The sequence below is a fragment of the Nicotiana tomentosiformis genome, chromosome 9 (genome assembly GCF_000390325.3).
Source record: "Nicotiana tomentosiformis chromosome 9, ASM39032v3, whole genome shotgun sequence".
In the NCBI taxonomy this organism is placed as follows: Eukaryota; Viridiplantae; Streptophyta; class Magnoliopsida; order Solanales; family Solanaceae; genus Nicotiana; species Nicotiana tomentosiformis.
In genome coordinates this window covers 19,198,883-19,226,632 of record NC_090820.1, presented here as the reverse complement: position 1 = coordinate 19,226,632, position 27,750 = coordinate 19,198,883, and the positions used below count along the sequence as shown (strand labels likewise).

Genomic DNA, 27,750 nt, shown 5'->3' with positions numbered 1-27,750 from the left:
TGAATATTTAATAATTAAATCTTGTATAATTATAAAAATTAATTATTTAATTTTATTATAGTAAAAAATAAGTGAGTAACAAACAAACGTATAAAATAAAATATGTAAAATAATAAAACTAACACATACAAGAATTCAGGATATCTTGGTGCTACTAGGCCTCAAATATCGAGTCCGAAACCCATATGTGAATACTTAATAATTAAATATTGTATAATTATAAAAATTAAGTATTTAATTTACAAACAAACATATAAAATAATAAAACTAACATATAAAATAATAAAACTAACACATACAAGAATTTAGGATATCTTGGTGCTATTGGGCCTCAAATATCGAGCCTGAAACCCATATGTGAATATTTAATAATTAAATATTATATAATTATAAAAATTAAGTATTTAATTTACAAACAAACATATAAAATAATAAAACTAACATGTAAAATAATCAAACTAACACGTACAAGAATTCAGGATATCTTGGTGCTACTGGGCCTCAAATATCGAGCCTGGAACCCATATGTGAATACTTAATAATTAAATCTTGTATAATTATAAAAATTAATTATTTAATTTACAAACAATCATGTAATTAATGTTGTTTAATTTATAGTAGACGACATGGAGGTTCCATCTATGCATCCCGGACCTTCCAGCGATGAGCTACTGTCGTTATAGGGCGATCATAGGTCCTCCCACATATGGGAGGGAGAGTTACTGGCCCACACTCTCCGCGTCAGGAGAGTGGACGACATGTGGGACTTTCTGAAGGGCAAAGTTCTCCATCCCCGTTAGTTAGACGCCTGCAGGATACGGGCTTCTATAGGATTTTGGAGATTGGGCGACTACAACTCGATTGGTCTTTGATCACGGCCCTGATAGAGCGGTGGCGACCGAAGACGCACACATTCCACTTGCCCGTTGGCGAGGCCACCATCACACTGCAGGACGTGGAGGTTATATATGGGCTGTCCGTTGATGGACACCCCATTGCTCTGCCGCAGGCCATAAGAGAGCTGACAGGTGGGCAGTACCTGGACATGCTGCAGCAACTCACTGGTTTCCAGCCACAGGAGGAGACTGCATTGGCTGGGGCCAGTCGTCTGCAGTTGACGACCATCCGAGGCCATTTGGAGGTATTGCACCCTGACATCACATGTGATACACTGGAGCTGCATATTTACCAGTATACGAGGTTGCTGCTGCTCCTTATGTTTGGAGGGGTCTTGTTCCCAAACACTTCGGGGAACCTAGTCAGCTTGAGATTTTTTCATCATCTTGAGCGGCTAGATGATTTAGCCCAGTACAGTTGGGGTGCTGCTGTTCTCGCCTATTTGTACATGCAGATATGCCGGGCGACCATGGGCACCCAGCGTGACGTTGCTGGATTTTTGCCGCTGCTATAGGTGAAAACATATTCGAATACTCTATTCATTATAACATACCCAGTAAAAATATATCTTAAATTTTATGTCCACTTTGTATGTTAGGTTTGGGCCTGGGAGCGGTTCATGCAGTTGCAACCACCTCTACACTATTAGCTCCGGCTGTACCACCTCCATTTCTCCCTCTAGCTAGGAGGTGGGTTCTCCGGCAGGGATATGGACGAGAGTACGAGGCTCGACATAATCTCCCCTTTGCAGGGATTTGTTAGATTTGCTGGAGGGCGCGCAGGTAAATGTATACCTAAGTTTACTTGGCCTGGCTTCACATGTGTTGAGTATACTCACGTTTTCTGTTGTTACTTAATAGTTCATCTGGACGCCATACAACGACGCGTTGATAGTTGGCTTGCCCGATTATTGTCGGCCGACCGACTTATTTGGAGCTCTTCCATCCCGTTGATGTGCTTGATATTGTGGAGCATCATGCCACCGAGCGGGTACTTCGCCAGTTTGGCCGTCCGCAGCTTGTACCCCCACCGCCCACCTGGCAGACCACACATTTCCAGCGGGATGATCGTTCCAGGATGGACCAGGTGTGGCATAGCTAGAGGCATAGATCAATACTTGGGACCCGTGACTTGACCTGATTCCACCCCCCCTTCACCGCGCCGGACGGATACTGAGCATGATTATATGGGCTGGTACCTTGGCGTTACCCGAATTTTCGTCGGGAATCCCATTCATCGCACTGGCGGTCGGTACGTTCCATACACCAGGAGGCACGAGGCACTGGTATTTTATTTGGTATTCTTACTTATAAATTTAACCTAGCATTCCGTAATTTATATTTTACATTTTGTGCAGGCTATTGGCTTACATTTGTTCCACCAGTTGGGACTGCAGATGCATCAGCATGCCGGCGAGAGAGCGACCACTTTGCACGAGTATGGCCGGTAGGTTACAGAGCTGGCTGCCCAGGCACTGTGGCAAGCCCGAGAGGAGGAGCGCTTAGGACACGACCCTGCTTATGTGGCGCCAGAGCAGTACCATCGAGGTAGGGCTGTCCCACGAGGTAGGGCTGTCCCACAAGGTAAGGCTGTCCCACGAGGCAAAGCTGTCCCACGGGTCATGGGGGCCAGTGAGGAGGTGGTCCCCAGCAAGGGGGCGTTGAGGCACCTGCTGAGGATGTTGGAGCTGATCAGCCGGGTGACCTCCATGAGCCAAACTACCATCACAATAGCATGCCGTCATACAACCTTCAGCTTCAGCTCACTCGAGGGACTTCGTAGGCGACCCCGTCGGATCCATTGTTGATCATGGGCACGAGCATTACACGAGAGGATTGGGATCATTACTTTCCAGTCCCATAGACCGCTGCTGATGATCGGCCGACCCGAGATGTGGATAGTGGGCGCCGGCTGAGTTATGGCTCATCATCGAGGGGTGTTGGGGATCTTTCACAGGCTCATGTATGTTTGTATTACTATTAAATTTAAATTTGTTTTTATCTCATTGATTAGCCATAAATATCTTTATGTTTTTCTTATTAAGGCTTCATCCTCGTCCGTCATGGAGGCCACTTTGTGCGATGCTGACCTGGCTGCGACGGATGATTATACTTAGGAGCCCGACAAGACCATGGTAAGACAATTTAAATTTTTGTGACTTAACACGTACATTACTAATATATATTTTCATATACTGAGCTGACTTATTCTTCTGTAGGTTACTGCTGGACCGACAGCCCCTTCTACCGAGCCTGCCAGCACTACTGACGATCATGTTGCAACGCATCCTGCAATAAAGAGGCGACGTGATGAGGATGATCCTGATAGCGTAGCCGGGCGGGATGGGATGCGCCTCAGGCCATCGGCTGCATTGAAGCACACAGGCTGTGGGACGCATTGATTTTTTTTGTTGGTATTTTATGTAAATATTATTTTATGTAAATAATAGCAATAATTTTTATTGTTTACATTATATGCGCATTATGTTTTTATTTTTCTGATTCATCGTTATTTTAATACTACAACACAAACACAAACATAGCAACTTAACATAATTTAAATTCAGTACAACTAAGAAAATACATGACATGGAAAGCATAAAGATAAAATACTATACTCAACACATACATATCATTGTTTAGTCACTACCGCCTAGTATTCTTTGCTCCAACCACTTTAATTTCTCTTCCAAATGTGGGTGCTAATGCATTTACCCACTTTCCACATACATGTTTTCTTCTTGCTCGCACGCAGCATCCAATGACAACCCGTAAACCATCTATGGCAAACAACCTTGTATATATCCGGAGTTGACTCCCATACCGTCATCTCACGACACTCTTTTACGCTGTACATTTTTGCCGCCCTGCTTAGGCGCGTTTTATCAGGAAAAAACATGCCCTTTGCCAGTACTGTTGGTCTAGACTCATCCCACATTACTGTGCGAATTTCGTCAATATCCCTTGTGAGGACATCCACATCCGGCATACTTGGCAAATGATCAAGGTAGGGAATCTCCCTTGAATGAAACAGTACTTGGGACTCTTACACTTTTGGTCTAACGGGGGGTGGAGCATGCTCCCTCGTCAAATTAGGTCCAGCATTCTCTTCCTCCTCATCACCACCCTCATCAGGGAAGGGTGTGTGATCTCCGGACTCATCGACATTGTTGTCATAATCATTGTTCTCTTCCTGATTCTGTGCATCTGCCAGATCCCGATTAAATATGTTGTCTTCGGGAAATTGAGTCAGGATACGAGGTTCAACTTGCTCGTTTTCACTGCACAAACAACAAAATAATGCGCTACTCAAATTGATAAATACTTTACATATAGCTATATCACTTCACTTATAAGTCGTAATGTGTTGACATCCCATGATGGACATTATCCTATTAGTGATGACTCCCGGATGGACCACCATGATCCAACACACCAGAACTACGCATATTCCAACTGGGCGAGGGTTCATAAATTTTAAAATTCATATCTGGCCGATACCCCCTGTGGAATATATGAGTGTTAATACAAATTCAATACAACAAAAATAAACATCGTAACACAAAGAAAAATTGAAGTTTACCACTCGTCTTGTGGATTATGTAAAGTAGGAGAGAAATTATTTTCTCGCTCCTAATTTGCCGGTGGAGATAAGTTTAAATCAGGCCAAACTCTTTTAGCCGGAACCTGTTCGGCAAAAACTGCTCCAGAATAACCACCCGATGACTGAGGGTTATCCCTGCTTTACGCAACCTCATTATTGCAAACGTCTTCAACCTTCACATACATTTCCAATATTTTTATCAAAAGAAATTCCCGGTATTCATCCGGTGCCCTGACCACGGGCTGAACTAGAACCACAGGCTATGTCGTCATGACACTTGGAACCTGACCAACAAGAACTCGCTGCTCTGGAGTGTGGGCGGCAAAGTCTGTGTTCCTCCCCCGGTCTGTGAAATAGCTGGTGCAACCAGAATCAACCCCGCCTGAGCCAATGTACCAAACATACTCAGGAATTGTGCTAAAGTCTCCTGAAGTCCTGGGTAACAGCAGGCGCCTCCGGTACCTGCTCCCCAACTGGAACTACTGGAGGCTCTTCCACTGCTGCTCTAGTAGGTGCTCTGGCTGCGGTACTTACTCCTCGTCGGCCTCTGCCTCTACCTATAGCGATACCTGCTCTGGGAGTAGTGCAGTCGATAAGTGCACCTCGTGTCCTCACCATCCGTGAGAGAATGCAATGATAAAAGTTCAAACTCCGAGATCAATAAACTCGCATGATAGGAATGAAAGAAGTGAGATTGTCCTAATAGTTCCGTAGCCTCTCGAAGATAAGTACAGACATCTCCGTACCGATCCATAAGACTCTACTAAACTCGCTTATGACTCGTAGCACCTATTAACCTAGAGCTCTGATACCAACTTGTCACAACCCAATTTTTCCTCCGTTTGGTATCGTGATGGCACCTAGTCTTAGGGACTAGGTAAGCCTAACATTAATTGAAGCAACAACATTATTTAAATAACATCTAACAAGTTAAACAGAAAACTCTTTAAATTCCCAAAACCGGTAGTACATGTCTTAAGCTCTACAGAGTTTGCTAAAATTTTCTAAATACAACTGTTTGAAATAAAATAAACAATATGAATAAAAATCAGAAGGTGACTCCGAAGCCTGCAAATGCAGCAGCAGGTTTACCTCGAGTCTCTACAGCAACAGTTCGCACAACTAGCTAAAGATCAACTGACTTCGAAATACCTGGATCTGCACAAAACTGTGCAAAAGTGTAGAATGAGTACACCACAGCGGTGTCCAGTAAGTGTCAAGACTAACCTCAGCGGAGTAGAGACGAGGTACAATCAAGACACTCACTAGTCTAATAGCCTGTGCAATAAGATATACAAAATAATAGGAAACAAATAACAATAAGGGCAACAAGAAAACCATTAATAATACTCAACAATTTATGAATATAAGTACACCCAATTAAATCAAGTATTTCAAATAAATATCTTTCACATATAATTCTTCCGAATAAATCTCTTTCAAATATAATTCATTCAAATAAATATCTTTCACATATAATTCTTCCGAATAAATCTCTTTCAAATATAATTCATTCAAATAAATATCTTTCAAATATACTTCCATTAAATAAAGCTCTCTCAAATATATTAAATTTATTCAAATAAATTCCTTTCGAATGTAATTCTTTCAAATAAATCTTTTTGAATAAAAATTCTTCCAAATAAATATTTTGAATATAATTCTTTCAATTAAAAAGTCACGATGTGACACTTCATTTCATACTCATACAACTACGGGTCTCAGCCCATTTTTATTTTTTTCATAAACACGGGTCTCAGCCCACTTTCATATTTCTACGGCACTTCGTGCCTATAATTAAATCATCATATTTTTCCAGCAGCTCGTGCCCTCATTTCATATCATAACTGCACGGACAATTTACATGCCAAATATCATTAACAATGCATATAAGATCCACAGGATCAATTTATTTTCGATAAATTAAGTTTAAAATTTTTAAATTAAGTAAGAAAATCAATAAAGAAATGAATTTATTTTAGAAATAATTTGGGTGAAGAAAATAACATTTCAATAAAAATAAAGCACCCGATAGTTGCTGATTTGGATATAAAACTTATAAGAACTAAAGCACACATCAATTTCTTTTATTCAAAATAACTTAACCTTGAAAACTAATAAAGACTAGAACCACAAATCCTCAGAGTTTCGTACAAGAGCCAAAGCCAACACATTACAACAAGGGATACAACAACATAATTTAATCAAATATTACATCACAGAAGAACATAACAATTTACCTATCACGGAAATACAAAAATAACCGAAGACAAGTGCAACCACAGAGAATGTCAACAAAGGCACTCTCGAGATACTGTCTCATAGTCCCAAAAGTAATATGCAACAACAACAATGCCTCCAGGCCATCACAAGTCATCACAATTCAATCCCCGACATGGCCCACCTTGTCTCGCCGTGTGTGCAATAGTAAAGTGAATGCCCATCTTGTCTCGCCACACACGCACAATAATGTTCCCACCTTGTCTAGCCACATGCGCAAACCCATATATATATATATATATATATATATATATATATATATATATATATATAGAGAGAGAGAGAGAGAGAGAGAGAGAGAGCCGCCTTATCACGCCGCATGTGCATAAATCAATAGTAATAATAGCACGACAGAAATCTCGTGCAAACACCCGAACATAAATCCCACAATATAAAGTGCCAAAATCACATATTGCACATCAAATGCTCAAATATTACAAATTATCACAGATTGCACAACAAGTGCTCAAATATCATAACTTGCCACAAAAATCAACAATACCTTATTTTTCACAATAAGGAGCCCATGGCTCGACCATAATGTGCACAAAATCTTAACAAAATATCCGGAAGTGAACAACTCAACAAAATAATATTTCACATAAAAATTAAGGTGACAATCACACCAAATTATCATGTAAAAACAAATTCAACAAACAAGGATCTAGGCATGACAAATAGAGGATTTAATAAGTGCCAATAATTTCCAATTTAATACATAAGGGCGTCTACGGATTTTTAATCAATGAAATTTGCACATATAAACCAAGTACGTACTCGTCACCTCCGTACATGGTTTTTAATTACACAAATTACACATAAGACTCAATGCCTAAGGGAAAATTCTCCCACTCGAGGTTAAGCAAGACACTTACCTTTTTGAAGTTATGCAGATATTTCAAAATCACCTTCTTGCTTGAATTGACCTCTGGATAGCTCAAATCTATCCAAATTAATTGCATAACTTCATTAAAATTCATTGGAAACAATTCCGGATAATAATACGTCGACTTAAAACTTTATTCCAAAAAGTCAACGCGGGTCTCGGGCCTCGGAACCCAACATAATTTTTATGAAATCCGAATACCCATTCAGATACGAGTTCAGCCATACCAATTTTATTGAATTCCAATAACAACTCGACCTCCAAATCTTAAATTTTTGTTTTTTGGAAGATTTTGTAAAAATCTTGTTTTCTTCCATTTAAATCTGAATTATATGATGAATATAATCATAGATTCATGAAATATAAACTCTTTGGGATATAGAACACTTACCCCAACCAAGCTTGTGAAGAATCCCTCCAGAATCTTCCAAATCCGAGCTCCAAAAATTCCAAAACGAAAATGGCAAAACGACCATTTTTGGTCCTTAACATTCTGCCCAGATTCGTACCTGCGGGTATTGTTCACGCACCTGCGGGTATTGTTCATGCACATGAGGGTACTCTTCATGCACCTGCGGGCACTGTTCACGCACCTGCGGGTATTGTTCACGCACCTGCGAAAAAACAGCAAGCTGCCCAGAAATTCCAGTAGCTTTTCTTCAAGTACGACTTGATCCGTTAACCTTCCGAAATTCACCTGAGGCTCTCGGAACCTCAACCAAATATACCAACACGTCCCAAAATACAATAGGAACTTAGTCGAGGCTATAAACCATGTCAAACAACACCAAAATTATGAATCGCGCATCGAATCAAATTATAAGTTTTTCAAATCTTCCAACTTCTATATTTTGCGCCAAAATATATCAAATCAATCCGGAATGACTTCAAATTTTGCACACAAGTCATAATTGATGTAATGGAGATATTCCCATTTTCGGAATCAAAATCCAACCTCGTTATCAAAAATTCATCCTTCGGTAGGATTTTCCAAAATCTTCTATTTTTTTTAACTTTCACCAAAATGCGTCGAATTGTCCTACGGACTTCCAAATCCGAATCCGAACTTATGTGAAAGTCCGAAATCACCATACGAAGCTATTAACATCATCAAAATTCTATTCCGAGGTCGTTTGCTCAAAAGTCAACTCTTCGATCAACTCTTTCCATTTTAAGCTTCTAAATAAGAATCGTTCTTTTAATTAAATTTCGAATTTTTCGAAAATCAAACTCGACCACACCCGTGGGTCATAATACATATTGCGAAGCAGCTCGAGACCTTAAGTCTCTAATCGGGTATAAATTCTTAAAACGACAAGTGGGGTCATTACATTCTCCACCTCTTAAACAAACGTTCGTTCTCGAACGTGGTAAGAATTATTTTGAGGTTACCAAATTGATGATTTTACTTTTATACATATACTCATGGTTGATCCTACAATTTTCGCATTTGAGATAAGCCCGACAACACCGTCTCCTTTGAGATTATTTCTTTGATTTACACTTATAAGCCTTAAAACCAATTTCTTACACTCCAAACATTTTCAAAAGACCTGATTTTCACATCAACGATATTAGTCTCAATTGGCTATAGCCACTCGTACCTACGCACATCAACTTTCTTGATATTGTTGAAGTACTTCGAAATTTTTTCCACGGTGTTACATTCTCCCCCGCTTAGGATCATTCGCCCTTGAATGAGAAATAGAGTCTGCCCTCAAATACATAACATAACTTTTTTCTTTTTTCGCACATATCAATCTCCCAAATTCTTCTAACTCCCAAATTTTTTTTCAGAAATTTCGGGAGAGTCTCCCCTGTAAATGGGACTATTCACCTGCCAGAGTAACACCAAAATAACTCCTAACAACACATCCACAACCTAACAAAACACCACAAGGTATATATCAATAATACCAATCTCAGCATTACAAGCACTGCATTATCATAATGATATCAAAACATGAAGCAAATCATATGTATGCTCATCACCACATCTCTAGTCTCAAAAGCTGTTCATAATTAATTTCAGCATCATTAATTAATCTCATATTAACCACCACCTTATTTTGAATTTTCACAACACTGACAACAGAATGTGAGGCATGAAGACCTCATGATTACTTACTCGGATTAATGAGTCACATTTAACGCCACCTGGGCACTCATCTCATAGGTTAAAACTTAATAATTACAGCATTATTATGGCACAAAAACACATAAAAGAATTATCACATAAGCCTATTAGGCATGACTCCCTATTAGTACTATAATACAATTTAAACTTCACACTGGGAGAATTTTAAACTCATAAATATTTCACCACAAGGACCTCGTCCTTATATAACTTCCACCGTGGCTTGTAGCCCGGTTTAAATATTTTACATCATATATAAAATGCGATGATCTCATACTCAACTCTGAATCACAAGTATTTTGCACATTGTGCCAACTGAAATTTTAATTTCCTTTCTTTCTTCTTTTCAATAAATTTCGTAAATATTTAACACATAATGAACTCTCATACCGGTAGGGAATATAATTCATAAAATTGAAATCAATTATTCCGAAAGACATCAAACCCACTGTAATGAATAATAAAAGTTACTTTTGGACTTATAGTCCTCAATGGTGACCAAAAATAAAAATGACAGACACAAGCTCACATCTTCAAATCTCTCAACAGGGATAAACATATAAGTGGGTCACAAAATTACGAAACTCATCCATAAGCAGAGTATAATAGGAGGACTCACCTCAATATTCAGATCCGAATCGAATTAAGGGAACTTATTCTTTTATAACAAAATCAGGATCGTACATGTAACGACACCATCTGGTGTATTGGCCTCAGCCAAATCATAGCAATTATATCAACGGGTCGGGCCTCCACCTCTTAGGTGCCCTCTGACCTTCTGTTCTCCACCCCTAATTGGCTGTCCACTTGGGGTAGTAGCTGCATTAGGGCCCATAGTCTGAGTGTTCTGATAAAATCCACCCCTCTCAAGTCTGGGATAATCTCTCATAATGTGCCTAGTGTCACCACACTCAAAGCAACCCCTCTGTTGGCGTGGTTGTGGGAACTGTGCGGTACGGGTACTCTGAGACCCACGAGCACCTGATACACTGTGCGAAGCCTGAAGTGCAAACTGAACTGGCTGACCCACAAAACCTCTACCATGTCGTACCCTGCCTCCAAAATAAGGACCGGTAGATCTCTCCGGTCTACGAGGCCTCCTCGCCTCCTTGCCCTCTCTCTCTCCTAATCTCTCTTGTACTCTCTCTTATGGCCCCGCCTGTCCTCTCTCTCCTGATCCCACATACCCTCTACACGGTGAGCGATCCCTACTACCTGCTAAAACGAAATATCTGACTCTAACTCCCGAGCCATGCTGAACCGAATATCATGCCTGAGTTCCTCAATGAATCTACGAACACACTCTCTAACCGTGGCGACCAAAACAGGTGCATGTCTGGCCAAATCACTGAATCTAACGGCATACTATGACAGTGACATAGTGCCCTGGCGCAGCCGCTCAAACTATGCGCGCCATGCATCTTGAAGGGACTGAGGTACAAACTCTCTAAGGAACATCTCTGAAAACTGAACCCACGTAAGTGAAGCTAACTCGGCTGGGCTACCCACTCATATGCCCGCCACCACTGATAAGCCGCTCCCCTAAGCTGGAACGTAGTAAAAGCAAACCCGCTCGTCTCCACAATACCCAAAGTACAGAGAATGCGGTGACACTCCTCCATAAAACCCTGTGCACTCTCTGAAGCCAAACCACTGAATGTAGGAGGGTCATATTTCTTGAACCTTGCAAGTCTAAGCTGCTCTTCCTTAGATGATGCTGCCCTGACCACGGGCTGAACTGGAACCACAGGTTGTGTCGCCATGACACCTGAAACCTGACCAACATGAACTCACTGCTCTGGAGTATGGGCAGCGGGAGTCTGGGTTCCTCCCCCGGTCTATGAAATAGCTGGTGCAACCGGAATCAACCCCGCCTGATCCTATATACCAAACATGCTCAGGAACTGTGCGAAAGTCTCCTGAAGTCCGGGGGTAACAGCAGGCGCCTCCGGTACCTACTCCCCAACTGGAACTACTGGCGGCTCTTCAACTGCTGCTCTGGTAGGTGCTCTGGCCCCTATGCCTATAGCTATACCTGCTCCGGGAGCAGTGTCGTCGATAAGTGCACCTCGTGTCCTCACCATCTGTGAGAGAATGGAATGATAAAAGTTCAAACTCTGAGATCAATAAACTCGCACGATAGGAATGAAAGAAGTGAGATTGTCCTAATAGTTCCGTAGCCTCTCGAAGATAAGTACAGACGTCTCCGTACCGATCCGCAAGACTCTACTAAACTCGCTTATGACTCGTAGCACCTATTAACCTAGAGCTCTGATACCAACTTGTCACGACCTAATTTTTCCTCCGTTTGGTATCGTGATGGCACCCAGTCTTAGGGACTAGGTAAGCCTAACATTAATTGAAACAACAACATTATTTAAATAATATCTAACAAATTAAATAAAAAACTCTTAAAATTTTCAAAACCGGTAGTACAAGTCTTAAGCTCTACAGAGTTTGCTAAAATTTTCTAAATACAACTGTTTGAAATAAAGTAAACAGTATGAATAAAAATCAGAAGGTGACTTCGAAGCCTGCGAATGCAGCAGCAGGTTTACCTTGAGTCTCTACAGCAACAGTCCGCACAACTAGCTAAAGATCAACTGATTTCGAAATACCTGGATCTGCACAAAACTGTGCAGAAGTGTAAAATGAGTACATCACAGTGGTGCCCAGTAAGTGTCAAGACTAACCTCAGTGGAGTAGAGACGAGGTACAATCAAGACACTCACTAGTCTAATAGCTTGTGCAATAAGATATACAAAATAATAGGAAACAGATAACAATAACAGCAACAAGAACACCATTAATAACGCTCAACAATTTATGAATATAAGTACACCCAATTAAATCAAGTATTTCAAATAAATATCTTTCACATATAATTCTTCCGAATAAATCTCTTTCAAATATAATTCATTCAAATAAATATCTTTCAAATATACTTCCATTAAATAAATCTCTCTCAAATATAATTTATTCAAATAAATACCTTTCGAATGTAATTCTTTCAAATAAATCTTTTTGAATAAAAATCCTTCCAAATAAATATTTTGAATATATTTCTTTCAATTAAAAAGTCAACATGTGACACTTCATTTCATACTCATACAACTACGGGTCTCAGCCCATTTTTATATTTTTTATAAAGAGGGGTCTCAACCCACTTTCATATTTCTACGGCATCTCGTGCCTATAATTAAATCATCATATTTTCACGGTACCTCGTGCCCTCATTTCATATCACAACTGCACGGACAATTCACGTGCCAAATATCATTATCAATGCATATAAGATCCACACGATCAATTTATTTTCGATAAAGTAAGTTTAAAATTTTTAAATCAAGTAAGAAAATCAACAAAGAAATGAATTTATTTTAGAAATAATTTGGGTAAAGAAAATAACATTTCAATTAAAATGAAGCACCTGATAGTTGTTGATTTAGATGTGAAACTTATAAGAATTAAAGCACACAACAATTTCTTTTATTCAAAATAACTTAACTTTAAAAACTAATAAAGACTAGAACCACAAATCCTCAGAGTCTCATACAAGAGCCAAAGCCAATACATTACAACAAGGGATACAAAAACATAATAGAATCAAATATTACATCACAGAAGAACACAACAATTTACCTATCACGGAAATACAAAAATAACCGAAGACAAGTGCAACCAGAGAGAATGTCAACAAAGGCACTCCCGAGATACTGTCTTGTAGTCCCAAAAGTAAATATGCAACAACAACAATGCTCCCAGGCCATCACAAGTCATCACAATTCAATCTTCGACATAGCCCACCTTGTCTCGCCACGTGTGCAATAGTAAAGTGAATGCCCGCCTTGTCTCACCACACGCGCACAATAATGTTCCCGCCTTGTCTCGTCACATGCGCAAATCCCCCCTCCACACACACACACACACACACACATATATATATATATATATAGCCCGCCTTGTCACGCCGCATGTGCATAAATCAATAGTAATAATAGCATGACAGAAACCTCGTACAAACACCCGAACATAACTTCCACAATATAACGTGCCAAAATCACATATTGCACATCAAGTGCTCAAATATTACAACTTATCATAAATTTCACATCAAGTGCTCAAATATTATAAATTATCACAGATTGCATATCAAGTGCTCAAATATCACAACTTGCCACAAAAATCAAGAATACCTTATTTTCCACAATAAGGAGCCCATGGCTCGACCATAATGTACACAAAATCTTAACAAAATATCCAGAAGTGAATAAATCAACAAAATAATATTTCACATAAAAATCAAGATGACAATCACACCAAATCATCATGTAAAAATAAATTGAACAAAGAAGGATCTAGGCATGACAAATAGAGGATTTAATAAGTGCCAATAATTTCCAATTTAATACATAAGGGCGTCTACAGATTTTTAATCAATGAAATTTACACATATAAACCAAGTACGTACTCGTCACCTCGCGTACATGGTTTTCAATTACACAAATTGCACATAAGACTCAATGCCTAAGGGAAAATTCTCCCACTCGAGGTTAAGCAAGACACTTACCTTTTTGAAGTTATGCCGATATTCCAAAATCGTCTTCTTGCTTGAATTGACCTCCGGATAGTTCAAATCTTTCCAAATTAATTGCAAAACTTCATTAAAATTCATCGGAAATAATTCCGGATAATAATACGTCGACTTAAAATTTTATTCCAAAAAGTCAACGTGGGGCCCGGTCCTCGGAACCCGACATAATTTTTATAAAATCCGAACACCCATTCCGATATGAGTTCAACCATACCAATTTTATCGAATTCCAATAACAACTTGACTTCCAAATCTTAAATTTTTGTTTTTTGGAAGATTTTGTAATTTTTTTGATTTCTTCCATTTAAATCTGAATTAAACGATGAATATAATCATAGATTCATGAAATATAAACACTTTGGGACATATAACACTTACCCCAAACAAGCTTGTGAAGAATCCCTCCAGAATCGCCCAAATCCGAGCTCCAAAAATTCCAAAACAATAATGGCGAAATGACCATTTTTGGTCCTTAACATTCTACCCAGATTCGCACTTGCGGGTATTGTTCACGCACCTGCGAAAAAAATAGCAAGCTGCCCAGAAATTCCAGCAGCTTTTCTTCAAGTCCGAATTGATTCGTTAACCTTCTGAAATCCATCTAAGGCCCTCGGAACCTCAACCAAATATACCAACACGTCCCAAAATACAATACGAACTTAGTCGAGGCATTAAACCATGTCAAACAACGCCGAAATTATGAATCGCGCATCGAATCGAATTATAAATTTTTTAAATCTTCCAACTTCTATATTTTGCGCTAAAACGTATCAAATCAATCTGAAATAACTTTAAATTTTGCACATAATTCATAATTGACGTAATGGATCTATTCTTATTTCCGAAATCGAAATCCGACCTCGTTATCAAAAATTCATCCTTCGGTAGGATTTTTCAAAATCTTTTATTTTTTTCAACTTTCGCCAAAATGCGTCGAATTGTCCTACGGACTTCCAAATCTGAATCCGGACTTACGTGGATGTCCGAAATCACCATACGAAGCTATTGACATTATCAAAATTCTATTCTGAGGTCGTTTGCTCAAAAGTCAACTCTACGGTCAACTCTTTCCATTTTAAGCTTCTAAATAAGAATTGTTCTTTTAATTAAATTCTGAATTTTTCGAAAATCAAACTCGACCACACCCGCGGGTCATAATACATATTGCAAAACTGCTCGAGACCTTAAGTCACTGATTGGGCATAACAACAAGTCAGATCGTTATATCCGGAGTCCTCAAAAAATAACTCAAAGTTTCATCATCCTCGATGTTAAACTCAGCGTAACAAGCAACCCCTTGCGGAGTGACAGAATACGGTTATCTTCCGGTTACTTTAAGGTTCACCGAACATTTGCTCACACTCATTTTGTTACACAACAATGATACCAGTCTATCGTACTCCATCGTAAGTGGCAAATTAACATAACACTGTGGAGATAAACTATAGCTCACTAGTTATTCGCCACCACAACCTCACCCCCTTCCAATATAATGAAACCTTTACTTTTCGCTCTTCAGATATTATGACAAAATTCTTGAGAATTTAACAAGAAGAAAAATTTAATAGGAGTTGAGAATATTTCTAAATGGAATTTTGCAAAATCTTTAACGCCTTTAAATAAGGTAATGCCCAATCCGGGGGGCCGAATATTTTGGGGTATAGCGCCCTTTTAAGGAGCGCTATAACCAATTGAATTATTGTTATGTCTGTTAAGCGCAGAAGAGTTATTGGTGGGTGCACAAAATATGTATAGCGCCGTTTATAAAGGCGCTATACCTGGCAGTCTTGTTAAAATCAGACCATAGTGCCTTTATAAAAGGCGTTATACATATAGCGCCCTGTTAAATGACGCTATATATAGTTTGGTCACAATATTATTTTTCACTCATTTCGGTCATTTGAGTCCAAAAAGATCACATTTAGGTTTCGGACCTGTGATATTTATGGAGAAGCTAGGCTCGTTTGAGGAAACATAGTTAAAGAACGATAAAAACCCCGATATGTAGAATTACAACAAAGAAGGAACTGAATGCCTCAGTGTCGACAATGACATCTGATAAAGGGTGAAAAAAATGCATATTTTTGAAAACTAACATCTTATGTGAGTTGTGGAAGATCATATAGTTTTTGAAGTGAAAATATGCTCATTACGTGTGTTTTATGTGTAGGAATGAACTTGCAGTTAAAAGTGTCAAATAGAAGAAAAATTGGCAAAAGTAAAACTGAAGAGAGAAATCTTGGACAGCGAAGCGAGGTTCACTTCACCAGACCGGGACCGGACCAGAAGAAATCAACTTCTCCAATCCGAATTAGGAGAAGCCAAACTCGCCCAATTTAACCCTACTTCATATAAATATGATAGTTAGCCACTTTTTGAAGCGAGAGAAGACTTGGGAGGGGAGGGGGTGCAAGAGCACGCTTGGAGCACGGAGAAAGATTTAACTTCACGTTTTTTCCCTCTTTCTTCCTATTTTTCTATTTTTATGGTTTCTAGTATTGTAGTTTTACATACTATTATGAATATAAATTTCTTATCTAGTGTTTTGATGGAACCTATTGTAGGATAAATTTTTGTTAGTTTTTATATAATTTAGTCTTTGAATTTCTCCACTTGCTTAACTATGTGCTTATTTCAGTTGATTGAATGAACATTGATTGACTGTGCCTATTTATTATGTATTACTTGGAAAAGGGTACATATTTAGGTGGTAGTTGAACAACGTCACTCCTAACATATGTGAAGAATGAATATGGCGGGTTTAAAGGTGGATTAGAAATAACAAATCCTTAACGTGATCATAATGAGCGGTAAGATAGTGCTAGCTAGCGTAGCTCGAGAGAATATGTCTAGTAAATTATTGTAGTTGCTCGGAAGAGAATTACGACACCTGAAGTGCTCACGATCAGTAGAGAATACTTATGCAAAATTATAGGAGATGTAGCGGGAAAGATTTCAAAATTGCAAAAATCATAACTCTAGGCCTCCTTATTTTGTCTCCAGCCCTTAGTCTCGTTAGTTGATAATTTTACTGCTTTCTAGTACTTGTTAGTTAATTAGTTAGAAATAAAATCTCAATCTTTATAATTTAGAAAATTGTTCAAACTTGTCTTTTGACTGATAGCAAACAGTTATAGCTAAACCTTAGTTTTCTGTAGGATTCGACTCCGGACTTTCAAATCGGGTTATATTTACAACTACCGCTTATACTTTTTTTATAATTATAATTCACATATGTACAAAAGTTAGTATTGTTATTTTTTCGTACTTGTGGTTTATATTATAATATTTTTATATAACATAAAGCCTTTAACTTCACGTAGTAATATTATTATCTATATTAGTACGAGGCAATTTAAATTAATAAGATGTTAGCATGTAGGTACAATATATTACCTTTAATATTGTAGTAAAAAGTATTCACTAATATGAAGATTTGAGTAGTTGTTATGAAACATTAGATTATGATGAATGTCCATAAGTCCAAAATGAATAACACCCACTATTCTTCTCCATTATCTCCATAACTCTCACTAATCCAATACTTATGATTGTAACTACCATACCTCCATAATCTCCCCCATGATCTTCCTACATGATCTCAAATACTTAATGCCATGTTTATGGTACTCTTTTGTATACCTCTATGTAATACTATAAATAGAGGATGTGAAGTGATATTGTACACACTTGAATATGGAAGAAATACGAATTTCTCCTCTCTTTTCCCTTTATATCTCTTATCTATTTTATTATTTTGTATTGTTACCCTGAACTTAGTTTCTTAACACGTTATCAGCACGACCTCTAACCAAAGTGAGAAGATAACCCATTTCATGATGGAACTATGAAAAACCGAAAACCTTGAATCAATTTGGTTGAGCCAATGAAAACCTAGGTTTTCGTATGCCATATCAATGTTCAGTTTGCTTCGTATTGTATAGAAAGTAAAATAGGTTCACGTCTCTGTGTGGGAAAAAGCCTGTACATAAAGGTATACATATGTTTGAAATACTATTCAGATGAGGTACGCATACCTAATATATATAGTAATTAAATATTGGTCCTTTATATAATGCTATCGTCCTTCTAAACTGTTGTCTTAGTTGCTTGGTGATATACAGATAGAAAATGCTTTACGATATGGGTAAATTAACCATCTTTTGTATTAAGTTAGGCACTTTTTTTAATACAACAGGGGTGATGTTATCACCTAAAAAATTGAAGGAGGACTGGGAAACAGGTCCTCACTCCAAACACAATATACAACTCTAGCTAACAAAGAAATTAGATTTTTCATACTTTGTTCTTATTGTGGGCAGCTGCCATTTATCAAGAAGGAATACACTTTTAACCATGCGTGGGAGTTGTTAGAAGTTCTGGAAAATCTTGGCCTAATTGGAAGTAGCTGCAAGTTCAGACAATCAACTACTTGATTAGCCTCTCTAAGACAGTGTTGCACGCAGACATTAGCATCATTTATGGAGTTGATGGTGCTGTCCACAATCTGCTTAATCTTGAGGTTGTTGGCCTCTTTCTTTGTCAACATATTTGCAATGATCAGAGAGTCAAGTTCAAGAACAAAATTAGTGAGCCCATGGTGGCTACACCATTTCACTCCAAACTCAGCTGCAAGAGCTTCAGTCATATTGTTACTATTACTGTGTACATTGACTGAGAAAGCCATGATTAAGTCACCATTATTATTTCTCACAATACCCCCAATACCTGTTACGCCAGTTTCTTTGATAAAGCTCCAATCGGTATTGACCTTGATAGTATCTGCCGAGGGGGTTTGCCATCTAACTTGCTTCCATGTTTGAGCCGGCTTGAGTCTCTCTATCTTATCACAGTAAGAAGGCCACTGGACCTTGCTATCAATACCAGGAATCACCTTCGCAATTGCCTGCTTTATAATCCAGACTCCTTGGTACTTCATAGCGTTGTGGTTGAACTTGTTCTTGTTGCCATATCTACATGCGGTCCATTGCTTCCAAATTTTCCAGCATATGATAGTAGGCACAATCTACACGATCTGTTTGTGTATTGTGTTGGAGGTTTTAGCCTCCCACTATCTCTTGAAGGTTTCAGTAATAGGTTCGAGTTGATGCTTCATTCCCAGGGGTTTGCCTATTTCATTCCATATGAACTGTGCTACATTACTTCCATTGAACACATGCTGCATGGTCTCAATCTGTGCATGGTTACAGCAAAAACATCTAGAAACAATGTTAATACCTAATTTTCTAATAGTGTCGTCAAAAGGAAGTCTTTTCTTAAAAATCCTCCAAGTTAAGAAAGAGCATTTAAAAGGGATAGAATTATGCCAAACCTTACTGATGAAATCATTTTTTTGCCTAGGAGCTCTAATAAAGTGCCATGCAGAGTTATTGGAGAACAAACCATTTTCAGAGATATTCCAAATTGGAAAATCATCAGTGCTACTATTACCCACTGTGATCTTAGAGATAGTGTCAACAATATGGGAAGGAAGGGTATCATTCAGCTTTATATTATCCCATGTCCCGTTGCAAATATAATGCTTGACTTGAACTTTAGCAGATTTTCTTTGATCCTAAACAGCCATGGCCAAAGTCCCATAGCCTGTCCAGTTGTCCCACCAGAAACTCGAGTTTCCTGCTTGAATTTTCCAGATGATGTTAGGCTCAACCTTCCTCTTAATCTTCATCATACTTTTTCAGGCGTGAGAGTCAGAGGAGATAGGAATTTTGGCCACAACATGAGCTCTCTTACAATATTTATTCCTAAGGAAGGTAGCCCAAAGAGAGGGTTGGGTTCTAAACCTCCACCATCTTTTAATGTTAAGGGATTCAGTAATATCTTCCATCCTTCTGATACCCACACCACCTTCCTCTTTAGGTAAATAAAGGTTTTTCCAGGCACTCCAGTGATAGTTATTTTTTCCTTCGGAAGTACCCCAGAAGAAAATTAGCAAAATGCTTTTCCATGAGTTTGGGCACACTTTTAGGGGGAGGGGGGGGAGGGGGATTTCAAAGCAGATAAAGTATATATGGGAAGAGATTGTAAAACATGTTTAATAAGAATAAGTTTGCCCCCATAGAAGAGCATTTTTTCCTGCCAAGCATTAAGCCTCTTCACAATATTAGACAACATACCATCGAACAAAGTAGTATTTTTTCTTCCTTGATAAATAGGACACCCCAGGTAGTTGAAAGAGAAGCTTTTATCCATAAAGCCTGAAGCATTTCTGATCTTGTTGATCATGCTAGCTGAGGTGTTAGGGGTAGTGATGAAAAAACTTTTTGCATCATTAACTTTCTAGCCTGGCGCATTCTCATACCTCCTAATCACCTTCTTGATAAGTTTAATGGTCTTATTGTCTCCTTCACTAAAGATAACAATATCATCGGCATAAGCTAGGTGGTTAATAATGGGGCCTCTACAGTCTATAGTGAAAGGAGTGAAGTTGGTCATACCAATGAGACTATTGAGAGATCTGGATAAAATTTCTACTCCAATAATGAAAAGAGATGGGGATAAAGGATTCCCTTGTTTGAGCCCCTGAGAAGAGGTGAAAAAGCCTTTTCTAGCACCGTTAATAATGATAGAATACCAGACATCATCAACCAGTCTAAAGATTAGGTCAATCCATTCTTCAGACTATTAAGTTAGGCACTTATTGAACATCAAGATACGATAGGGTTCTCACCATGAATAAATAAATAAACTATAGATATGCACACACAAGGAACCAAAATAGTATGCTACTAAGTGGAATACAACCATTAGCGCAAGGCGAGTCTACAATGTTAAAATTGACATTATGATATGCTAATGAGTTGATGATTCATATAAAATGTTATTGCCCACGCTAATGGAATTTGGAGAGTAACTCTTTTCTGGAATTGAAGATATTAGTAACTAGGAACCGGTAGCTCAATAACTTATCAAATACCGAGAGATTAAGATAGTATGCATTTTTTATGCAGGTAACATATATTGCTCTATATATCATTAATTATTTTGTGCAATTATTCTTGACTTCTTTAGATTTCGGGATCTTTACAACTTGGAGACCTTTTCTGATTGTTAAGACTTGCAAACGTACTCCCGAAAGGTGGGTTAATGTTTTCTATCATTTGTGATTGATATCATTGAATAATGTTTGAGGTTTTGCAAAGAAACAATCGATCACTAAAAATGGTAAATGGTAATATTTTAAAGGCTCAAGGGTGAGTCCACTTTGGCTTATTATGCCATTAACTGAGGGTAAGACGGTAGGTTCAAGTCCTGACGCACCACGAGAGTAAGACATCGGGTTCGAGTCCCAACGTATTATAGCCTTACATGCCTTTATATGGATTAGACATTGAGTTTGAGTCTCAATGCACCATATTGATGATATAATGATAACTAAAGAAAATGTATTTTTCATGAAAAAGCATGAAAATTGTCCCTCTTGATTTGTTCCATTCTTGAAGTGAATGTGATAGCAATGCATAATAAGTCTAAATGAAGATAAGTGGTTGACCAATGAACGTAGGCATGCTAAAGATCAAAATAATAATAGTCATCATTATGGTAATTGTAAAAAAGAGAACAATGAGGGTTCTCAAAATAATCATTCCAAGGTGAAGGAAATATGTATTAATACAAAAAGGCATCCCGGTGCACTAAGCTCCCGCTATGCGTGGGGTCCGGGGAAGGGCCATACCACAAGGATCTATTGTATGCAGCCTTACCCTACATTTCTGCAAGAGGCTGTTTCCTCGGCTCGAACCCATGACCTCCTGGTCACATGGCAACAATGTTACCAATTACGCTAAGACTCCCCTTCGAAATATGTATCAATGTGGTATGTTAATACGAGGCACGTTCGCATGATTATAGTCTATTCCTTGAAAATGTGACTTGTGATAAGATTTGTAAATGCAGACTCATTCCTTAAAGTGAATGTAGAAATATATATGTGATAAAAATTATGCATAAGAATGCGCTTATGCATGGTTGGATAAATACTACAACTCATCTCTAAGGGATGTTTGAGAGAAAGAAAGATAATACATATTACTGTGTGGTTACATGGATATGTCATTGGTTGCGTACATGTGGTACGCCAAAAATATATTGTCACTCTTTATAAAAAGTTATTACAGGAAAACTTAAAGCAATAAATGATTTTGCTTATGATGATTTTGACCATGATAATTATTATGATATAATTTTCGTCGTGAAGGAGACATTCACCATATGGATGGTGAGAAATAAGTCTTGTAGTACAAAATCAATTAAGAGCTTTGGAAGAGCTAATTTGTTACTACCCGGAAGAATAAAATTGTTCATGATATTAATATTGTAGTAAGTCTCAAAAGAAAATTTTTGAGTTTCAAATATATTAGCCAAAGTGGTTGACATATTGATACTATAAATGAAAAGAAGATTGAATATCTTTATATTACTATAATCATACCGGATAAATATAAAAGGTTACCCTATTTTTCTTCTATTTGTACTACACAGGTATAATCATGATGATGAAATCACATGCCACAAGTAAACTAGAGGTTTACTGAAACAAATATTAGTTGGCATGACCGGTTGGCCATCCCGGTTCAATTATGATGCAGAAAAATTGATTGAGAATTCACATTGGCATATATTGAAGAAATAGAAGGTTCTTCAAGAATTCTCTTGTCCTGCTTATTCTCATGATATACTAGCTAAGGTTGGCATTAAATCCCTTAATTTCTGGAACGAATAAAAGGTGATATATATTGGATTCAGTCACCTGCTATGTGGACCGTTTACTATTATATGATTTTAACAGATGCATCTCTTATATGGTCACATGTGCGTTTGTTATCAACTTTCAATTTGAATTTTGCAAGGCTGATTGCTCAAATTATTAGAGTACAGCTCCAGAATATAAATTATGATGATTTATCTTAATAATGCTGGATTAAATCTACTTTGGGTTAGCAGAAATTGTATGCCTCCAATTATAGCTAAACTATTGGTTATGAGAACAAAACTTCCAAAACGAAATTTGGTATGAGGTATATTATTTAATATACAACAACACTCGTACTCATCTAGCCAACAAGTTATGATAAATTCTCCCTATCACAATTGCTACAGGGTCAGGAACCAAATAATTTCCATCTAGAAATATGAATGTGCTATATGATTTAATTATTCAGCCAAAATGCACAAATATGGGTCCCCAAAGAAGATTGGAGATATGTGTTAGTAATCCCAATATTAGGGGGAGAAAATGGACAACTGAAAAAGTGATACGTAAAATAAATTATTAAGAGTACATCTAGATCCTCGTACAAGAAAATGTGAACTTTAATTTCAAGTGATAATTCATTTGTAAAATATTTTCAGAGGCATTTTCTAACCCAAAGCTAAATGTTATGTTTCTGCTTCTAATGCTCCAAATAGTATAAAGTTCATGATGGACAAAGTCTATGGCACGCATGAAGCATAATAAACTAATCTTTCCAAAGATAAAACTCCTTGAAGAAGGAGAGGAGTAAATGATCAAGCTTTCATAATAAGGAGGCAAGTGCTCTAGAAGAGCGCCACGACAAACACTTTATAAGACCTCACGGGAGAGGCTCAGGTACCTGAAAATAATGAGATAAGCAGATCTCAATAAGCTATGTCTTTATTGTGTGATGATGGAACCGATGTAAAATGATCATTAACTATATTGTTGATATAATGTAGCACTCAATATTATTAATATTGACGGGGATCTTGAGCTCAAATATGTCATGAAATTTGGACAGATAAATGATTGGCCAAATGAAAAATACGCAATGAAAATTGACTTCACCTAAAAGTGAAATGAAAATATAACGACCTGGCCGATCGTTTTGAGAGTTGTAGCCTTGTTCCCCCATTTACTGCTCCTTTTATGCTTTTAGCTGTTATGTGACTTGCCAGGGTAGTTGGTTCGGGCTTGGAGAGATTTTGGAATGAATTGAGACACTTAGTCTCCAGTTGAAAGCTTAAGTTGAAATGGTTGACCGAATATTGACTTATGTGTAAACGACTCCGGAATAGAATTTTGATGGTTGCACTAGCTCCGTTGGGTGATTTTGGACTTAGGAGCGTGTCTGGATTGTGATTTGGAGGTTCGTAGTTGAATTAGGCGTGAAATGGCGAAAATTGGATTTTTTGAAAAGTTTGACCGGGAGTGGAATTTTTAATATCGGGTTTGGATTCTAATTCCGAAAGTTGGAGTAGATCCGTGGTGTCATTTGTGACTTGTTTGCAAAATTTGAGGTCAATCAGACGTTATTTGATATGTTTCAGAGTCGTTTGTAGAAGTTGGAATTCCTTAGTTTCAATATGCTTGAATTGGGGTGCGATTCATGTTTTAATGTTGTTTGATATGATTTGAGAGTTCGACTAAGTTCGTATCATGTTTTATGACTTTTTGGTATGTTTGGTTGAGGTCCCGGGGGCCTCGAGTTGATTTCAGATGGTTTTCGGATCAAAATTTGAGTTTGAAAAGCTGCTATAGCTGGGACTCTTCTGGTGTGATCGCACCTGCGATGGGTTGGCCGCAGATGTGATGTCGCATGTGAGGCTGGGGTTGTGCAGGTACGGAGCTGGGGCTGGCCTGGGGATGGACGTAGGTGCGAAGGGAAATCCGCATCTACGATCCCGCAGGTGCGAGCAAGGCTCCTCAGATGCAGAGTAGAGAGGCGAAGGTTGTTTCCGCAGAAGCGGATCACGAGCCGCAGAAGCGCTTTCGCAGGTGCGGAACTTGGAGTGCAGGTGCGTGCCCTGAGAGTTTAAGTGATTTACGCAAAAACAGAGGATTTTATCGCAAAAGCGGTTCCGCAGGTGCAGTTATTTGGCCGCAGATGCGAAAAGCCTGGGCAGTGTCTTATATACGAGGGTTCCGAGATTTTTCACCATTTTAAACATTTTAAACATTTCAAGCTCGGGTTTGGGCGATTTTTGAGAGGACTTTCGAGGGGTTTCTTGAGGTAAGTCCCTTGTGCTCATTTTTGATCAATAATCTTGTTTCCCCTTTGAATTTCCCACCTAGTTTGTGTGTATTTAAGGTGTAAATTGGGAGTTTGAGGCTAGGAATTTAGAGCGTTTGATTTGGGGATTTGGGTGACGATTTGGTGTCGGATTTTGGTAAATTTTGTATGGTTGGACTCGTGGTTGAATAAGTTTAAGGGTTTTGTGACTTTTAACGGATTTCGAGATGTGGGCTCGGGGGCCAGCTTTTGAGTCGATTTTTGACTTTTCATTAATAATTTAGTATTTTCTTATGGAGTTGATTCTGTTAGCCTATGTTGATTGTATCGAATTGTTTGTGGCTAGATTCGAGGCATTCAGAGGCCGTTTTGCGAGGCAAAAGTGTGTTGGAGTAGAGATTGGCACGGCGTGAGGTAAGTAATAGTTCTAAATTTGGTTCTGAGGGTATGAAACCCTGTATTTTGTGTCATGTATTTGGTTTTAAGGTGTCACACATGCTAGGTGACGGGTGTGTGGGCGTACACCGTAAGAATTGTGACTTGGTCAATTCCGTAGAACTATGAAGTTGAATAGCCTGTTGTTATCCGAATACTCTCCATGTGTTATAGAAATTTAACTGCAAATCATGTTTAGACCATGTGTTGATATTGTAGGGACCCAAAGAGGTCGTCTACATGTTGAATTATCTGTTAAATTGATATTTTATACTCAGTCACAGTTTTACTTGCATATTACATCTCAGTCTCTATTGTTCATTATTAATACATTATATCATTGCTGTTTGGGCTGATTATCATGATTTTTGAGAGCCCGAGAGACTGGAGAGGTTGATGACTGAGTGAGGCCGAGGGCCTGATTGTGAGGATATTTATGAGATAGGGCTGCACGTTGCATTATGTTTTATTGATTTATGCCATGATTGGCTTGTTATAGTGCTTGGGTTGAAGGAGCCCTTCCAGAGTCTGTACACATCCCCGGTGAGCGCAAGTACCTACTGAGTACCGAGTGCTGAGTGCTAGGCGATTGAGAGGAATGAGTGATTGTGAGGTTGGAGTGAATGGGAGGACTGATTGATTGTTGCTCTGAGATGATGCATTTGACTTTCATTTATGTTGCACTTCTACTGTCATATATCACCGCCTTGTAATTTATGAGAGATATTATATTCTGTTTCGCTTGAACTTGACATGGATTAACTGTTGTGGCCTAAATTGTCGAACTTGAAAGCATGCCTACCTTCCTATGTTGAAATTACTATAATTGAACTATAACCGTGAAGCTCGTCACTACTTTCAGTCCTTTATTTAGTCTTGTTACTTACTGAGTTGATTGTACTCACGCTACACCCTGTACTTCGTGTACAAATCCAGGTATTTCCGGACACGGTGGGTGTTGATTCCTTTACACAGTTGATCGTTTGGAGATTTCAAGGTAGCTGCCCGGCGTTTCGCAGACCTTGCATCCTCTTTCCCTATCTTTTTGATTTATGTATTTCGTTTCAGACTATTATAGACAATACTCCCAGATTTGTGATGTTTAGACACTCATGTACTCAGTGACACCCCAATGTTGGGAATTTTTATATTGGTTGGATGAATTTAAACCTGCGTTATTTTAATTTTCATTTAAAAGTGTTGGAATCATTTCGAAATGTCGACTTGTCTAGTACCACGTTAGGCGTCATCACGACAGGCTAAATTTTTGGTCGTGACAGAAAAATCAAGTCGATAGACATAAATACGACTTGTGGCACAAGATGTTTTGTAAATATCTTGGCATTGGTTTTATGGAGATATGTTCTCCTGTGGTGGATGAAATAGTTTTTAGATTTTAATTTGGCAATACATGAAAAACTTGATATGCGTATAATGAAAATTCTTAAAGGATTTAAATTGTTCTGAAGTATATTAAGGTTCCCAAGAAATTTATTAAATAAAATTCCAGTAAATCCTTATGTGGATTAGAACATTCATGTCGTACATGATTTGTTTTTGTGTCATGTTTGCAATATATAGTTTTACTCCTATGTGGAGATATTGAAATAACATTAGTGTTATATTGTAAAAGGAATCCTTGATATCGATTTGTTTATTCTAACAAATACTGTCAAGATTTTATTGGTTTGCAAATGCATGCGTTTTTTTAAAGTTCATTTTTCAGACAATCTATTTGCATGTGAGGGTACTGCTATATTATGATATTCAACAAGAATCAAATTGCATTGAAGACGATACTGCATGCATAGCTCAATTGAAAGAAGGACTATCGAAGGAGACAAAATAGAGCATATTTCACCAAAGTTCTATTTCAGACATGATCGATGTTCAATAGATTTATTTAAGCGATAATTTGACAAAGTTC

At 38.1% G+C, this 27,750-nt stretch overlaps 1 long non-coding RNA gene across 13 annotated transcripts in view; it reads left to right on the top strand.

Moving 5' to 3' along the window:
• Positions 1–27,750, top strand: part of LOC138899410 (uncharacterized) — a 303,148-nt gene that overhangs the window by 169,285 nt on the left and 106,113 nt on the right. The gene's annotated exons all lie outside the window — the stretch shown is intronic.